This window comes from Dermacentor andersoni, chromosome 9, assembly GCF_023375885.2.
Source record: "Dermacentor andersoni chromosome 9, qqDerAnde1_hic_scaffold, whole genome shotgun sequence".
NCBI classification, from domain to species: domain Eukaryota; kingdom Metazoa; phylum Arthropoda; class Arachnida; order Ixodida; family Ixodidae; genus Dermacentor; species Dermacentor andersoni.
In genome coordinates this window covers 73,314,278-73,332,836 of record NC_092822.1, presented here as the reverse complement: position 1 = coordinate 73,332,836, position 18,559 = coordinate 73,314,278, and the positions used below count along the sequence as shown (strand labels likewise).

Here is an 18,559-nt window from a genome sequence, read left to right as displayed (position 1 = left end):
AGATGGAGACCGAGTGGATCGTCCTTCCTCCAAGAGAGAATCTGAATAGCCACGAGTTTGAACCGAAAAGCACGTCGAACTATCGTCGGCTGCGAATGCGTTCCTTTAACGACCGGCGGACCATGAAAAGTCGTTACATTTAAAGGCCGCGCCTGTAAGGTGCTCCGAGAGCATTCAGGCACAAGGGAATGTTTGGCGTAGTAGGTTTACGTATTTACGAACGCATCGACGCCGGCCAGTTTGAGCTCTCGTTTTGAAGTTATTGCCTTGGCTGCTCTACTGTCGTTTCCTTCCATCTCTCACTCTCTTTGTCATTTTGTTAAAAGAAATGCTCGTCTCAAAGCCGTAAAGGGAAGCCGTCGCAGCTGCTTATTCTTGTGTTAGAAATATGGCTGCCTATTGGATAATATTTATTTTATGGCCGCTAACGTCTTGGTTGTAAATACTGTTGCGTGTGGAAAGACACAGACAGAAGAGGCTATTTACAGGCTATTTACACTGGAGCCAGGCAGCCAGGCTGACACTCGCTCGCGCCAAGCGCACCGACCAACTTCGTCGTCGTTCTCGCGGCGGCTCATTTCTTGAGCATCGCTTGAGCATATCGTAATACTACCCCCCGGCGGCAAAAGCACCGTCACGGTGCTGTTAAATATCCAAGGCGCGTGGAGAGTTGTAGGGCTTGAGTCGGGCGACGTGGACGATGTCCCTGGTTGTCACAGCGGAGGACGTAGTGGGCGTAGATAAAACGATTTCATAGGTGACATCGGTCACTTGGCGGAGCACGCGATATGGGCCTGTGTAACAAGAAAGGAGTTTTTCACATAGGCCAACTTTACGCGAAGGTGACCAAAGCAACACGAGGCTGCCGGGCACAAAATGGACATCACGGTGACGGAGGTCGTAGCGTCGCTTCTGCTTGTCTTGGGACACTTGTAGACGACTGCGCGCAAGTTGGCGAGCGTGGTCAGCATGGGCGATTGCATCACGGGCATAAGCGCTAGTTGAAGCTGTGGCGGACGGAAGCACAGTGTCCAGTGGTAGCGTTGGTTCGCGGCCATACAAGAGGTAAAACGGGGAAAAGCCAGCAGTTTCGAGACGGGAAGAGTTATATGCAAAGGTAATGTAAGGTAGAGCCAGGTCCCAGTCACGGTGGTCGTCGGAAACGTATTTGGATAGCATGTCTGTAAGGGTGCGGTTCAAGCGCTCAGTGAGGCCGTTCGTTTGGGGATGGTAGGAGGTGGTAAATTTGTGACGTATTGAGCAGGCACGCATGATGTCGTCGATGACTTTGGCCAAAAACGTACGGCCACGGTCTGTTAGCAATTGACGCGGAGCACCATGCATCAAAATAATATCATGTAGGAGGAAGTCCGCAACATCAGTTGCGCAACTGGTCGGAAGAGCACGGGTTACGGCGTAGCGCGTCGCGTAGTCCACCGCGACTGCAATCCACTTGTTTCCTGATGTAGATTCCGGAAATGGGCCAAGAAGGTCTAAGCCGACACGATGAAAGGGCTCGGCAGGAATGTCGAGCGGCTGCAGGTAACCAGCGGGGAGCTGGGAAGGCTTCTTGCGTCGTTGGCAAACTTCACAAGCGGCGACGTAACGTCGTACGGAACGGGCAAGACCAGGCCAGAAAAAACGGCGACGTACACGGTCATAGGTTCGAGATACGCCGAGATGTCCTGCCGTTGGTGCGTCGTGGAGCTCTTCTATAACGATGGAGCGGAGGTGTTTAGGTACTACAAGCAGGAACTCAGAGCCGTCCGGATGAAGGTTACGACGGTACAGAGTACCGTCGCGGAGGACGAAGAGGCGTAGAGTAGCATCGGCCGGAGAGTGCTCAAAACGGTCGATGAGTGCTCTGATGTAGGTGTCACGGCGTTGCTCGTCGGCGAAATGAAGCAGCTGGGATACCGAGAATACGCAAGAAGCACTGGCAATATTAGGGGAGTCAGAGTCGTCAACAGGGTAACGCGACAAGCTGTCGGCGTCTTGGTGCAGGCGGCCACTCTTGTACACCACGGAATATGAAAATTCTTGTAGCCTCAAAGCCCAGCGACCAAGCCGACCTGTAGGATCTTTTAGCGAAGAGAGCCAGCAGAGAGCATGATGGTCAGTTACTACGGAAAAAGGGCGACCGTAAAGGTAAGGACGGAACTTCGCAACCGCCCAGACTACAGCAAGGCATTCTCGTTCCGTAATGGAATAGTTGCGCTCCGATGGTGTGAGGAGGCGGCTCGCATAAGCAATTACGCGATCCTGGCCACGCTGACGCTGTGCTAAGACGGCACCTACGCCATGACCGCTGGCATCTGTACGCAATTCTGTAGGGGCATCAGGGTCGAAGTGGGCGAGAATGGGTGGTGAGGAGAGAAGAGTAACGAGACGAGAGAAGGCGGCGGCTTCTGCAGTACCCCACGAGAATTGTACGCCTTTCTTCAAAAGATTAGTGAGGGGTCTAGCAATTGCCGCAAAATCTTGAATAAAACGACGAAAGTACGAGCATAGCCCTACAAAACTTCGAACGTCTGCGGCTGTCTTCGGGACCGGAAACTCTCTGACAGCGCGAGTTTTATCGGGATCAGGCTGTACTCCGGAAGCATCAACGAGATGGCCCAGAAGAGTAATTTGCCGGTGGCCAAAACGACATTTGGACGAGTTAAGTTGCAGCTTCGCCTTTCGAAATACATCAAGTATAGTTGTGAGACGTTCAAGGTGAGTGTCGAACGTTGGCGAGAAGACGATGACGTCGTCGAGGTAGCAGAGGCATGTGGACCATTTGAAACCTTGGAGCAAAGAGTCCATCATACGCTCGAAGGTGGCAGGGGCGTTGCATAATCCAAACGGCATTACTTTAAATTGGTATAGGCCGTCAGGTGTGATGAACGCGGTTTTTTCGCGGTCCATATCGTCAACAGCAATCTGCCAGTACCCCGCACCTCCACCAGAATGTTGCGTGTGGAAAGACACAGACAGAAGAGGCTATTTACAGGCTATTTACACTGGAGCCAGGCAGCCAGGCTGACACTCGCTCGCGCCAAGCGCACCGACCAACTTCGTCGTCGTTCTCGCGGCGGCTCATTTCTTGAGCATCGCTTGAGCATATCGTAATACTACCCACCCAGAATATGACTGAAATTTCGAAACGAACATTCATCTCGCTGCTTTGCATTGGTGTTTTATTTTTGCTATACCTCAGGGTTTACTGCGTCCTGCCACAAACTTGTCGCAGCAGTATTGCAACATTCCTTGGTCGCTTTCGCCACGTAACACGCTTCGAAAAAAAGACAGCAGAATTCAGCGATCCTTCCGTCTCTGAATACATCTACAGCGACGGCATTTATTTTCCCACAAAAAAGACCACCATCTATTTTTGCTTGCCTGCTTTTTCGTCGAATTTCGCTCAACCACTACGGATGAAAATTCCGGCGCAAGGTGACAGCGGCTACAAGGTTCTCGATATCGTTGCGATATACATCGGGCCGCCGATTAAGGTAATTATTCTAGATAAAAATTTGGAAAAAAGAAATATCTTATACGTTCTTCAAATCATAGTTATTTTTTCTGGGATATTAGGGAATTAAACTGTTGAGCCGAGGAAACGGTCAACATCCCTTTAAAAACCGAGCGCGCTGCCAAATTGTGTCCTTCTTGTGCGTTCGATGACACTCTGCTCGCCTGAATACATTTTGATCACCTTTGAAAATCTGCAAAATAATTCAGAGTTAGTGCTTGTACTTCCGTTGTAGTGGGTTTATTTGCCAGTTTCCGGCTCCCAAGTTCACGTGATACGTGATGCCTGCGGTTAAGCAGAACGTTTCCCAGACCAGAAATCCTAGGTCCAAGTGCACGGCGTCGGCTCACTCGTCGAATTCCCCCATTCGCGCATACGATCACGACACGCGCGGTAAAGCGAAGGAATGTCCGAGCCCCACTTGCCAGGGTCCACGGCGTCGCAACAGACCGGACTCCTGCACACCGCAGACGTCACTGCAAAACAATTTGGATGTTCCCATATCTTTTGTCCGCATGCGTAGCAAATCGAGAACGAGAAATCGTTACTCTAATAAAGCTACAGCGATAACAAAAAAAAATTATGCAGAATACATGCAATCATATACAACGGCTGAGGCCAGAAAATATCGGCAGACTTCGGTGCTTTCTGCAGCTCTGAAATCATTTGCCGCAACAGCCGCAGACCTTCACCGTGGGCACCATCACTTTCATACGCACAATTTCTTTGCTATGCACACATCGTCTTCCGCGGGCGCTGCAGTAATGCCTATCAGGGTGGCTCCCGAGATACACGCACAGGCGCCGCCGCTCTCCGAGTCTGCGTGTTGCTCTAAACCGCCCACTACTTGCCCAGCGTGAAAGCTGATGCTTCGGTGGCCGTAAGAACATAAGCTCGCATTCCAGTTTCGCATTGCAGGGCGCATGCAAAGCAGGTGTTCAGCAGCTGACGTTGTTACAGGAGCCGAGCAGTTGGGTCTCGTTCTTCGGTCGTCTTTTGTGTAACGCCAAGGGCAGGTGACCGATGGTCACTATAGTCAGAAGCCTCCGAAGAGATCTTTCCAGCGCACGGTTGAGGCTACGGGGAAGAAAGCAGACGCATGGGGAATCAAAGCGAGTGTTTTCCGGCAGAGGCCAGATTTCAGTTCTTGCTGGAGAGCGCAGGAACGCGACGGGTGAGTATGCTGGACTGAAGCCTGTCCTATCTGAAAACAATTTTGCAAAGACGCTGTTGCCGATCTTGGAAGGTGCGGAGCTAGTAGCTTAATTGAACTTTTTAAAGCGCTAGCAATATATGTAGTTTAAAGAATAGAAGCGCGTAGGAAGAGTAACAGGACTTTTCTGACGTTTCGGTCGGGATCTGGCCTTCATCAGCAGTGCGACTGCAAACACTCAATGCTCAATTTATGAATTAAAAAATAGGTGAGAGAGAGAAAACAAAAACGTGTATACAAACTTTACGAGCTTACGAGTACAGACATTGGCAATATATTTTAAAAAAGAGAGCGTCTATGAGCGCAAGAACTCGTGCATTTAGTGGCGTCATGAATACCAACACGCGCATTGACTCATGTCAAAGTCAACGAAAACAACCGTAAATGCAAACTTGCGCGCACATACAGTGGCATTGTGAAAAAAAAAACGCAGGAAAGCAAACCAGGTAGGCAGTTTTGGAATAACCCACACGTGGCCTCTAATTATTATTTCACGTTACATATAACCCCACCACTTTTGGTCGGTGTGATGCCAAAATGTGTGCACGTGCTTTTCTAGCTGCCATGGTTGCCAACCTTTCTCTTTTAGTTTTGCACATGATTGGGCGGCCGAAACGTCAGTTTGGTGCACCTTTGATTATTTTTGCTGGTTGCCTTATGTACTTCCTAACGCTCATGTATGACATATATGGCGCGTTTACGAACTGAGATGTTTATTGCGGCAACAGTCATTAGAAATTCTTCGCGCGTTGCTGTTACGTCCACGTTTATTAGTTCCCCTTGTCATATCAGTTTTGATATATATTTCAATTTACTTTTCACACATGCATATACTTTTTGTAACAAACAGCTTTCCCTCAGACACAAAGGACACCCCTCGTGCAAAGAATGCAATGGAACCCAGTTGGTTCAACTCAGAGGTCAGTGGAGGTCGCAGTACAGGTGTCCTACAACCAGCTGGGGGTATATTGACCGTCATCGAGGTCGCACAAAAGTTGCAGCGACTTCAAACAAAGAACAAAAGAAACGCTTTCCTGGCAGCTGCGACCCCTCGCACACTCTTCGTTAACATGTCATCATAGACTGAGTTTTTTTCTCTAAGTATAACGCCACTGTGTGCTCGCGAGTTCGTAAAGATTGTATTCACGTTTTTATTCTCTCCTTCTGGCATTTTTATTTTTTTTACAGAGACATATGTATGAATTGAACTCCGTGGGCTTGCAATCGCACTCTTGATAAAAGCCTGTCCCGGGAGAAACGTAAGTAAGGTCCTGTTAATTTTCCTACAAGCTTCGACTCTTTGAACTAATCCTGTGCCGGGTACTGTGATTCTATGCTCCACTGACACATACCTAGCGGAACTGAGGTTGGTCTGCTCCATACCACCGTCAGGGGCACTTTGATCTTCGAAGAGGTGGGACGTGTGTCGAGTGAACTCTTCTACAACACTCTGCAATGTTATGAACGCGGTTCAATTAATGCGTCCGGGACCTGAAAGACTTGCGACGTAATGCTAATGCATTGCCCTCAGGTTTACGACTATCTCGGCGGTGGATTTATTATTCTTTTTACATTGTGCTATATATTCATGCATTAGAACAAAAAGAAGTCCCAGCGACAGTGTCAAAGCAATAACTTTCCTAGATTTTAGGGAGAGAAATGAGTTTAGGACACGCATTGACATCGTCTGCATAACGCACAGCACGGACATAGCAAGCCCACTTTCTTAAAGGGAGCGTATTATTACGCTTTCGTATTAAAAAAAAAAAAAACAATAGTCTAGACAGAATAGACTCATGTCCAGGGTCTAGTCAGGGGTCTTAAATGACGCCACGCAAAAGCCGGTAAAACAAAGAACTTCTAACTTTTCTTTCAAACATTATATATATATATATATATATATATATGAGATATACAATATGTAATACTTTTTGAAAACTCTAGGTGGTGTGCGCGAAAATAATTTGTTCGGTACGGCCATATGAAATGAGGAACGAATAAAAAGAAATGATGGGGTTTCACGTGCCAAAACTACTTTCTGATTATGAGGCACGCCGTAGTGGAGGGCTCCGGAAATTTAGACCACCTGGGGTTTTTAACGCACACTTAAATCTAAGTACACGGGTGTTTTCGCATTTCGCCCCCATCGAAATGCGGCCGCCTTGGCCAAAGAATAAAGAAACGAAAATATGAATGAAAAATTCGAATCAGCAGAATTTGAAGGCCATTGCATTGCATCTTCAATTATATCGCGCAAGAAACACGCTTTTGTTTATATTAGGTTAAAGAAGGTGCTTTTTTCATCTAGCTTTTACGAACCGTCATGTTAAAAAAGAAAAGAAGAAGGATTGGGCTAGAACGAAGCACAAACCAGCAGTAATAAAGTGGCAGACACGTCCATTAAGCGCGACTGACAGGATATTCCGAGCACCGCATGTGCCACACTGAGCCTAATCGAGTCAGTTTGCCAAGAAGAAACTGCTAGCTGGAAAAAGCGAGAAAACAGTTTGATCTGCGACAGAAGATTCGCGACAGCCTTGAATTAGGCAAGTTTAAAGACCGCAGATATTTTATTCCTACAGGCAGCAAATTTCCCAGTGCGTCGCATATTCTCATTGGAATGACGTCCGGATAAAGAAAAGAGGAAAACATTTGGAAAAGCGCCAGTAACTGCCCAGCCATTAAAAGCCCTTTCAATAGCTGGAATCTCAAATATGCAGTTTGCAGAGCAGTGTCGAATACGAGGTTGGCGATTACGAAAGCGATAAGCGTGACTCAAACGTAACTGCAAGCGTTATCACAAGTGGGATACCGTGTTTTCTTAAAGTGCCGGAAGAATAAGAGGAATAAAGGGGCTTAAAATTTACTCATCGGACTAATATGCGTATAAACAGCGTGCAGGTTCGAACTGTGGAAATGGCAAGTTAAGAAGGCACGACACAAGCTTACAGGATGAATGAGGTTTGAAATGGACCGTGGATGAAGAAGGAATATTGTGGGAGCCAACGCTTTGACATGGCGACTGGTGCTCGTCAAGACACCTAAAGCTGCCCTCAAACGAATGCACATATAGATGCCATGTATATATTAGAGGTGGGCGAGTATCGAGTTTTCTGATTATGGAATCGAATGCGAATAGCAAGTATTGAATATCCAACCGAATATGGCATAGTCAAACGCGGGCGCATGTATGCGTTTACGTCAGGAATATTTATTTCTGCACAATTAGGTGGCGCGGCCGTACTGACTAGTACAGAAAACAATCCCAGGACACCTAAGCATTTCTTATGAGTCATGAACGCGAATGTAATAATGCCAGACTGAAAGCAGCTGAACGGTCATTCGCTTTATGAACTCCTCGCGGAATAGTGAGCGCGTTCAAACGCTTGTCGCGCAAAGCCTGTGCACTATGGTCCGTGACATCGTGTTACCTTGTCTGACTGCCATAGAATCTAACGAGGACGCTACCGAGTGAGCGCGGTGATTCTGACGTCACCGATTTCGTCACGCCGGGATTGGCTATCGAAATTTCGGTCCGAGTAGCAAGCAGGATGTCGTAAAGCCAAGTGCATAGGCCTGCTATTTAGGAGGCGCTGGTCTAGTACGACGGGTAAGACACTCGCCTTAGGTTCGGAACTCACTACCGCCAACGTTTTTCTTTACAATTTATTGTTTTCTAATACGTCGATCTCTTTATAGCGATTACCGAGGCGCGGACAAGGAACGTTAGGATAACACAGGTTTCCGGCAGCGAGAGTGACGTGGCGTTGCGGCAATTCCCTCTCCCCTCGCGCAATGCCTGGCACGCCATTGAAGCAGGTGTACCCTTTCCCCCGCTCTGCCCCGTCGAGGCGCGCACGTGACGGGACGTCATCGCCAATGAGAATTTACGTGTCGTTTCATTGCTACCGACACCGACTTTTTCTCTGGATGGGCCACTTGATTCTTTCGCAGAAAAAAGAAAGAGGCAGCTCAAGGACATGTGCACTGTAAACACAAGTAAAGGGGCGCGTTGCAAGAAAAACACCGCTGGTCGTAGCGCAGATAGACCGCAAGAAAGTGAGAATCACAGACCACAAGCAAAACTCGTACGCTGTCATATAGGCTTCCGACGCGAAATCGAAAACAAAACATGCATTATCCATTTTGTTTCTGTGTTAGTTCGAAACCATTTGTGGTTGTTTCACTTCTGATAATTTGCAACAGTGTTTAGAAGGCAAAGAACAGTGACAAGACTCTATGGGTCGGTTTTTGCGAACTATTTGGTTAGTTTTAAATATTCGCAAATACCTCAACGTTTGCTTTTGAATTGGGATAGTACCTGACAGTACCTGTGCAATAGCCGATTCGTATTCGAAACTTTGGATATTCGCCCAGCTCTGTTATATAAATTTACTCCAGTTGCTGTCAATTCATCATGGTTGTTCTGCGCTTGTGTTATGCATCTTCCGTAATCCACAGTGTCACGCCATTTTTCGATTTCATGAAATAACGAATCACTTAGAATTCTGTTTTTCAATGCCATCAAATGTTCGTTGCAGCACGATTTTCTTTTTCGACCACTGGTCGTCACTGAACTATGGGCGTACGCCATTAATTTATGGTCTCCTTCCTATCTTTTCTCTCATTTCTCAGTGTCGAATACGGATCAGATCGCGTTCAAACATTGAACTAGCACTGCATGACTGTGCTTCAGTTTTTTTATATCTTTTGCATGGAAAGGGACTAAAGCTAATATAAAGGCTGCAGCTTATCAAAAGACTACGACAGAGCCAACACACACGGCTGATAGGCAAGCAACAAAGCAAGGTGCTTACAATCTGCACGCAGCTGTTCTGCCGAGAGACGCGCTGAACCCCTTACTCCCCCCCCCCCCCCCCCCCTTAGTGCTCCATCTGGTATATCGACAGCACTAGCAACAGACAGTAATTGTCTATTTAATGTCGTGCAACACTTCAAGCAACACTGTCTTGCTCACTGGCGTTAAATGCGGTAGGCGTTAAGTTCGTTTAGAGTCGGTGCGCTGCATTGCTTTCCTGTTGTTTCCTACCAGTTTCGTATCGTTTCGTTTGGTTTCGTTCCTTCGTATCATTTCGTTTGGTTTCGTAATGTGGCCGTTCCTTCGTTCCTTCGTTCGTTCTTAAACTGGCTCGCTCATTCACCCGCTAGTTAATAAGGGTACAGACAGTGATTGTGAAAATGAAACATAGGAGTACTACAGATCCCGGGTAGTGTCTTTTTGAGCCCGTCGAACAGCACCGACAGATTTCATTTACCTGCTAATAAACGTAGGCGGTATGTACATGCATACGTAGACCACCTATGCTTGACAGAGGCCTATGTATATACCGGCTGTTCGAACTAAGGGTGCCCAAGCTGTCCAATGAAAAAAGAAATACCTCGGTGCAAAGAACAATTTGAAGGCCTACAGTTTTCAGTCTCATACCTTTGACGACTGAATACAACGAATTTTATTATTGTACCTTTCACCTTGTGTTCTTATTATTCTTTTTTCGTCGAATCACTTGGCTACGGTTAGCAGGGGCGCAAGACATATGGCACCTAAGCGTGCCAGGCAACATACTTGGCAGATATTTGAAGGGTGGCTCATGATAGGAAATTCTATTTGCTTTTACTGGTACTGCAGAAAGTACAGTCGAGAGCAAGAAATCTGAAAAATGCAGCCTCAGAAAATAATTTCCCGGTTTTGTAAGAAAATTCTGCAACATGAAATTGCCTAATGCGTTACATTGGCGAAACGGGCGCACGCATGTCCTACTATTCATTTCCGGCTAAATGCTTTGGCTGCGAAGAAAAAAAAAATTTCTTGTGGCACTACTAGTCTCATGGGTTTGGCTGGCAACTGCGCTTCGAAAACCACATACCAAAAGCAAACAGTATTTATGATCACGCCACGACGCTTCAAACATCTGCCAGCACCCTCCTTTTCAAGACACAGCCCAGTCCTTGTTTACTGCCTTAAGCCGAATGGGTGACTGATCTCGAAGAGGAGAGAACATAGTGGGATCCTAGACGAAGATTTACTGGGGTCATGCTGAACTTTCTAAAACCACCTGGAGACTCCAATCCCTTTTGAATGCGCACTGCACGCTGTACTGTTAATACGTTCATCACATATTTGGACTTTTGTTTTCCCTTATCTTTTCCTCTTCTTTTTTTGCTTTGTCGCATTGTGTGGAGGTGGAGTGGAAGAGTCCATTCCTCCTTTGTCTGACACTGTGCCTGCATTTGGCTGAAGTAAATATTTTTCAACATTACAGGACAGATTGACACGTCTTTATACGAGACTGTTTATCCGTAGAGTCCACGCACAGCACATCAACTCATATACGGCTGACGCTTGCAGCTGCATCTAGTTTACTAGCGCTTGTCACTTGCCGGCACTAAGAGTGACATGACCGCGATTGAGCCTCCACATCCGCTCGCAAGCGATGCTCAGTTTGACGCTCCACCTGCGCTCTGCACATGCGCGCATGTGTTTCAGACTGTTCGCACTAGGGTAGAAGCAACGGCGTGTCGGTGAGCAGACGACTGTAAAAGTTTGGCCGACACAACGGGCATGCAGCGCGCAGGTCGCTTTATTATTGACATACTCAAGAAGCTGAAGTACACAAATGAATTCGTTGACAAGGTAAGCCATTCACTACAAAGCATTCTTGGCATGCTCAACCTTGTTTCCTGTAGCGACTACATGGTCGTTCTTAAGGGCGGATGCCGAAGATATGCAGTATAAGAATTTGTGCCGATCCTGAAGGTAGGGCCATCTAAACTTTGGGCCTTTGACATGGGTAGATGCCAGTGGATATGCTCGATTGGGTATGTAGCACTCTTCAATGAACCTCTCTTATGCGGACTTGGTTCACTAGGTTCACTAGGCCGTGCCCTTGGCTGTGTGCCACTCGGTATTTGCCGTTTTTACGTCTTTTTCGTCATTCATTTTCTCGCTTACAAAAGCGATGCTTCGCAATGAATGATAGATTAGTTGTTACAAAATCCTTAATCTTTCAATGTCGCTCGAATTAATCCTTTCGCTTAGTGTGTCCTTATTACCTCAGCCGCTTCCACAAACCGTGCAGGTGAAGCCCGTGGCTTCGACGCGTGATGGCGAGGTACAGTACGAGCTTCGGCTGGAGAAGCAGCATTGTGACCTGCACGGCACTCTTCACAGTGGCATGGTATTCGCCCTCATGGACATGTACACGTGGGCAACCGCTTGCACGTTGTACGACCAAGATGCACCGTTCGTCAGCCTGAACTTGACAGCGAGGTATTTGGATTACACAGCAAGTGCAATGGGCCGTTCACCTCGAACATAATCTAGGAAGAATAAGTACAAGCATTCGAGCTGGTATTTAGGCTTTCTAACCCCATCTAAACGCTCTAGTCTTTCCGTCACACCCAAGTTAGAAGTTAACGTATGCTACATAACGACCAGCTGTCCAGCCGCATTATTAGATGTGCGTTTTCTTAGCGACATTGAGGTATAAGAGCAAGGAACCGTTCTAAACGGACCTGTGTTTAATGCTCAAAAGCCAGGGAGCAAGCGATACTTTCGGGAGGCACAGGTGTCCACAATATTTCCATATGGACGACGAATGCGGCCATGGTTTGAGGAAAAAGTTATTCTTGCACTACACAGAGTTCTAGAATTGCATCAGCTTGAGTGGCCGTTTCTGGTCTACTTGGGCATTCTCCCGCGTGACCATAGTATTCACTATGTCCGTCTGTCTGTTCCCCTTTCCGTTAGCCCCAGAGTAGGGTGTTGCCGGCAACATGGATGCCTTCAGGTAGCATATGTGGGTTTATTGACCAGTTGCCTTCACCCAAAAAGATGACGTTCGCGTGACGCCTGCGGCAAAAAGGACGCACCACGTCCGCCGCCAAGGTCTGTGAGTGGGGGCGCTGGCTAACACTCCCAGGGTTCTACTAGGACACATAAATACCCAAGAAAGCGGATGGGGAAACGGCGCCGCGGTAGCTCAATTGGTAGAGCATCGCACGCGAAATGCGAAGGTTGTGGATTCGGCTCCCACCTGCGGCAAGTTGTTTTTTCATCCACATTAACTTCCATTAATTTATAGTTTCTTTATTTCATTTATTGAGCACGAGTAATTTTCCCTATGTTATCCTTGGTATCAGTATCTGTTGGCTTCTTATGATATGACATATAATTCTGAACACTTGTATCGCATGGCTTAATGCGGAGCCTGAATCGCTATGAGCACCATGTTCTCTCTCACATATTTCCCCCACATAAGCGTGGGCGACTCTGTACATCCGAGAATGACTTAGGCAAGCGATGACAACACTCTGGAAGCAAGAAACAATCGCCTGTATGGAGCGCGATGCAGTGAAAGCTTGGCGACTCTGATAGGACGCTTGAAAGAAAGACTAATGCCCTCAGAAACATTGCAAGAAAACGAAGCAAGGGCCGCGATATTCCTCCCAGGTTCCTCTCACCCGCAAGGATTGGGGACGTCATCCTCCTGGATTCCAGGATCACCCACGCAGGGAAGAAGGTCGTCTACGTCGAGATGGACATTTTTGACAAGGCCACGAAGCGGCTGCTTGTTGAAGGCACCCACACGATATTCACTTTATCGAAACGGGTGCCTAGCGCTCATTAAAAAAGAAAAAAACTCTGCTATAAAGTAAAACAGTCATGACTTTTCCCGTTCCCCAGGCGCTTTGATTGACCACATTGCACATTCATAGGCTACTCTTTTTTGTTTGTTTTGTTGAATGTTATGCACCGTCACATAAATTTTCTTTCAATGCTAATTTGTATTAATTGAAATAATGCTATCCTGATTGTTGTTTGATTTACTTGTATTACATGTGTTTTTAAGCGGGCAGTGTGATAGGAGTTTTTGCGCTATTCTTCTCTAGTGCTAGTCTTCATGTATTCATAATTTTTGTTGTATGGCATGCATTGTTTTGTAAATTTCATCGTGCAGCTACCCTGTATTCGTCGAACTAGTACTGCTATGTTCATACTTATGGAGGTATTACTGTGTAAAAGTTTACCAGTTCTGTTGTAAACATGCTTGAAATGTTTCACGTCCTTCCTGGAAAGATGCGAATCGAATTTCCACGAAGGTATTTGAAGGAATAAAAAGAACTACAAGTTTATTTATTTTATACGCGCCACTTCCGTACTACTGCATATTTGCGGAAATTACTGACAGTACAGCCTACACGAACATGTAATTTCTTCTACGGCAGCGCCATTAGAGGCAGCGTACATAAAGGAAATGTGCGGGACACATTTGTATTAGCAAACTGATGCTCGAAAACTTCCAACGTGAACTTCCCAATTTTTGAACCTTGGCCCCCATGGCAAAATAGCGAAATTTATGCAGCATTCTGCTCCTAGCTTGAAGTTCCCATGGTGGTGCGAATTCTATTACAAGTGCCGATTTCGAGGCCTCTCGTCGAGAGGAGCTGGAGACAAAGAAAGTTTAATGGTTAGAAATGCTGACGCTGTTTCGGGTGGCGTTAATTGTTCTGAACGCAAATGCATTTTACAGCTAATTGTTTCATACCAGACATTTCCATACTGTAACCAATTTCAGGATCTCTTATAAAGGGCATTTTCTCGAGAACTTGCAGGCTTTGATTCGGCTAAGGCTGCACGAGCACTTAAGCTGTTAGTAAAGGGCCGCATGCAAGGCTTCTTCTAATTAGTTTTCTAATATGTAGGTATAATCTACTTTCTGGGGGCCACAGCGAATAAGAATGAGCTGACACACACAAACACACTTGCGGTGCTGTTTCTATCACTCCCCCCCACGCCACACATCGTAAAAAAAGAAAAAAAAAAGAAAATAAATCTTGCCTCACATCCATAACAGGAGTACAACCAGTATGACCAGTAATGAATTCGATTTGAGCGTACACAGATATGTTGCAGTATTTACCTCACCTACCACTTCGTGTATCCACTAATCGTGTGTTTGCATCTGCACAGAATTTCAAATTCACGATACCAAGTATCACACTTGCAAGCCAGCCAGAAACTTGCACAGAAATGCATTGTGGTTCCTTTACCGTTACAATACCGGTCGCTGTGCCACCAAGGGGATGCCGGAATATTGGCGTGATGGGCCAGTCCCGTATGTATCTCGGCCTAAAACAGAGGCATAACCGCACAAATAAAGCTCTGTTAAGAAGACTCTTGAAATAGCTCTATTAAAAGCTTTATGAAAGTGATGTAGGTGGCCGAATGTGAACTTTTTCAAATAGGAATAGAATACGAATAGCAAGCGCAGACTGATATATTTACAGGAGAAATATTTATTCGCGTATAATCATGTACCATCTACGCACTGACTTGTGCAAGCAAAAGAAAGGGCTAAACAAGTGTCAGTGAAGCATCATTCACTCATTTCAGGGGGCGGGCGTTTGCTCGTTGTGAGACACGGGGTACAACAGAGATACTGTTATTGTTTTTTAACAGTCATCCCGTTGATTTGTTCCAATTGGTTCTCTCACTCGTCAATAATCCTGGGAATTAAACGTTTACGGGCGACCACGCTTGAGATAGTTCCGAAATTTACCCCACTAAGCCTCAAAATCCCTAAGATTGGTTCTCTATGTAATATGGCGAAAATAAGCACAATACCCTTGTTAGAATGAGTAAGTACTCTTGGTGCCTTACTAAATGCAATTTTAAACTGAGTTCGAATTCATTACATCGCAGACATATGGTGTAGTAGTGATGAAGATATCTTATTTTGGCACAGTGAATGAAGTTCATCCAATTACATTCAAATAATCATTATCCTACATTTACAGTAAAACATAGTTATGACATGAAAATTTACTCGTGTATAGTAGTATAGCAGTCTAAAACCTTGAGAGGAAAGAAATCACGGCAAGAACGCTTCCGCTTCTAGAATTGTACAGTGACAAAATAACATTAATATAATTATGCCGTCTAACGAGCACTCCGTGGTGCACCCAAAAACCATGATAACATTTTTATTTACGCATCTTGCAAGGAAAGATCAGTTCCAAGACTCAAATTCGAAGTACAACATGTAACAGCGGCCTATGTTTAGAACATTCAACCCACTTTTTTACTTGTGTGGTTCGGCCGCCTCAAGTGCAAGGACCGCACTCGCTTGCTTCACCGCTTACTAGCCTTGTCACGTGCGACAAAGCAATACCATAGAGCAAACTAAAAAGCACAGGTTGTCCTACAAATGAAGTTGACCGCTTCGAGAAATTGCATGGCGCAGTTCGAGCTGCGTCTGGAGCATCAGCACTGCCAACTGCACAGCACCAGCCACTGGAGCACGGCATTCGGTCTGATTGGCCTGTACAGCTGGGCGACCATTTGCACGATCTACGATCAGGACACGCTTTTCGTAAGCCTGGACATCGAGGCCAAGTATCCTGAATGATTGATTTTCAATGATCATCATCATTAAAAATAGGATCATTGCCATCATCTATCTTCTGTGCACCTCTTTTCCATCTGATAGTGCAAGTTTCGCAATCTCACCCCATCGTTTTATCCTTTGTCGTACTCTACTGCGCCACAACTCTTTGATGTTGGCCCCTCTGGAGCTCGGTAGCAAGCAGACCCGGTCAGCTAGAGCACACCGAGGCAACTCAGATATGATCACAGTGACAGCCGGAAACGTACTCTTAAAAATATTAAGTTGGAGTTTAACGTGCCAAAACCACTTTCTGATTATGAGGCAGGCCGCAGTGGAGGATTCCGGAAATTTTTACCACCTGGGATTCTTTAACGTGCACTTAATCTAAGCACGCGTGTGTTTTCGCATTTCGCCCCCATCGATATGCGGCCGCCGTGGCCGGGATTCGATCCCGCGATCTCGCGCCCAGCAGCCCAACATCATAGCCATTGAGCAACCACGGCGGGTGAACGTACTCTCTCCCTTTACTCTCCCACAAGATATATGTGCGCGTAACCAGCAGGACGAAAGCGTCATTGGATTAAAATCACCAGATGTATATGAACCAACAAATACATGACTTTCCAGGAATAAATTTCATTGGAAGTAGCACTTGTTCTGAGTCCCGTTTTTCTCGCCCTTGTCCTCTTTCCGCGCTGTGAAATCGCATCACGGACCACCAACTTAAGCCACTCACATACTTTGCTAGACATCATTTGTAATAGACCATCGGTTACCTGCACAACTAGGTATATATCTCTTAACCTGAACTGGAATATTGGCTTCCTCTATTTACTCTCTGATCCATTCCGTCGTTTTCCCCTATTTTATCGTTACACCAGAGCTTTAGGCATATCATTTTCCCCGGCACCTATTCTTTCACAGTCTTTATCTTCTTCGGAAGCTTTGTTAGCCTAAATGTTTGACGACATTGGTGATATAATGCAACTATTTAGGTGTAACCAGTATAATTACGAGGATCTATTCTAGTTGAAGTATACCTACTGATGGCACTATTGTTGCTGTGCATAAGTGCGTCGTTACGTGGCACTTTTTCAAATCTTGCGTGCTTTCTTTGCAGCCCGTAAAAATTAAAGTGGCCGCAGATATCATCCCGGAAAGAAATAAATTATTTGGAGTTTTTTTTTTTCAATATGCTCTCCAACTTCTACAATGAACCCTTTGCGTTTACATCAGTGCTTTACAAGTTGGTTAACTAACACTTTTAATTAATCATTTAATTAGGCTCATATTTCAAAATATTTTCCCTTGCTGAGGAGTACATCCACAAATACTAAGTGGCTTCTATTTTCGTAAGTCATACACTGATATCTTAAAGTTTGGAACAACTGAGTTGAAACAAACTGCAAGACATAATCTCAATTCAACCCACCGCCAGAGCAATTTATCAGGACATTGACTCTTTCGCATCAAAAAGAAAAAAAGTCAGCTCAAGGATTGTGCACTGTAAACACAAGTAAAGGGGCGCGTTGTAAGAAAACACCACTGGTCGTAGCGCAAAAGACAGGCCGCAAGAAACTGAAGATGACAGACTACAAGAAAAACTCGTACCGTGTCATATAGACCTCCGTCGCGAAATCGAAAACAAAACTTGCATTATCCATTTTGTTTCTGCGTTTCTTCGAAATCCTTTGTGGTCATTTCACTTCTGACAATTTGCAATAGTGTGTTTAGTAGACAAAGAACCGTAACAGGACTCTAAGAGTCGGTTTTTGCGAACTAGTAATTTAGTTTTGAATATTCGCAAATACCCAAGCGTTAGTTTTCGAGTATGGATAGTAAGTACCTGATAGTACCTATGCAATAGTCAATTCGTATTCGGAACTTCGGATATTAATCCAACGCTAGTATATATATTTACTCGAGTTCCTGTCAATAAATCCCGGTTGTTCTGCGCCGGCGTCATGCATCTTCAGTAATCCATAGTGTCGCGCCATTTTTCGTTTTTATGAAACACCAACTGGCCTAGCATTCTGTTCTTCAGTGCCTTCAAACGTTCGTTTCAGTGCGATTTCCTTCTTCGACCACTGTTCGTCACTAGACGATGGGCGTAGGACATTCAGTTCTGGTCTCCTTCCTATCTTTTCTCTCATTACTCAGTGTATAGTGTAGACCAGATCGCATTCAAACATTAAACTGGCACTGCATGCCTGTGCTTCCGTTTTATTTCACATTTTGTATGCGAAGGGTGTCAAGCTAATATATAGACTGAGGCTTGTCAAATGACTACGACAGAGCCAACACACACCACTGATAGTCAAGCAACAAAGCAAGACGCTTGCATTCTGCGTGCAGCTGCTCTGCCAAGAGACGCACTGACCCCTCCAGAGTGCTCCATCTGGTGTATCCACATCACTAGCA

The 18,559-nt window shown here is 45.7% G+C and overlaps 1 protein-coding gene and 1 long non-coding RNA gene across 2 annotated transcripts in view; one reads left to right on the top strand and one right to left on the bottom strand.

Moving 5' to 3' along the window:
- The window catches only part of LOC126528250 (uncharacterized), a 114,470-nt gene that overhangs the window by 36,492 nt on the left and 59,419 nt on the right, over window positions 1-18,559 (bottom strand). The window lies entirely within an intron of this gene.
- On the top strand, window positions 11,849-13,901 carry LOC140213217 (uncharacterized). Its single transcript, XR_011890158.1, has 2 exons — window positions 11,849-12,018; window positions 13,201-13,901. It is a non-coding gene; the product is annotated as an uncharacterized lncRNA (long non-coding RNA).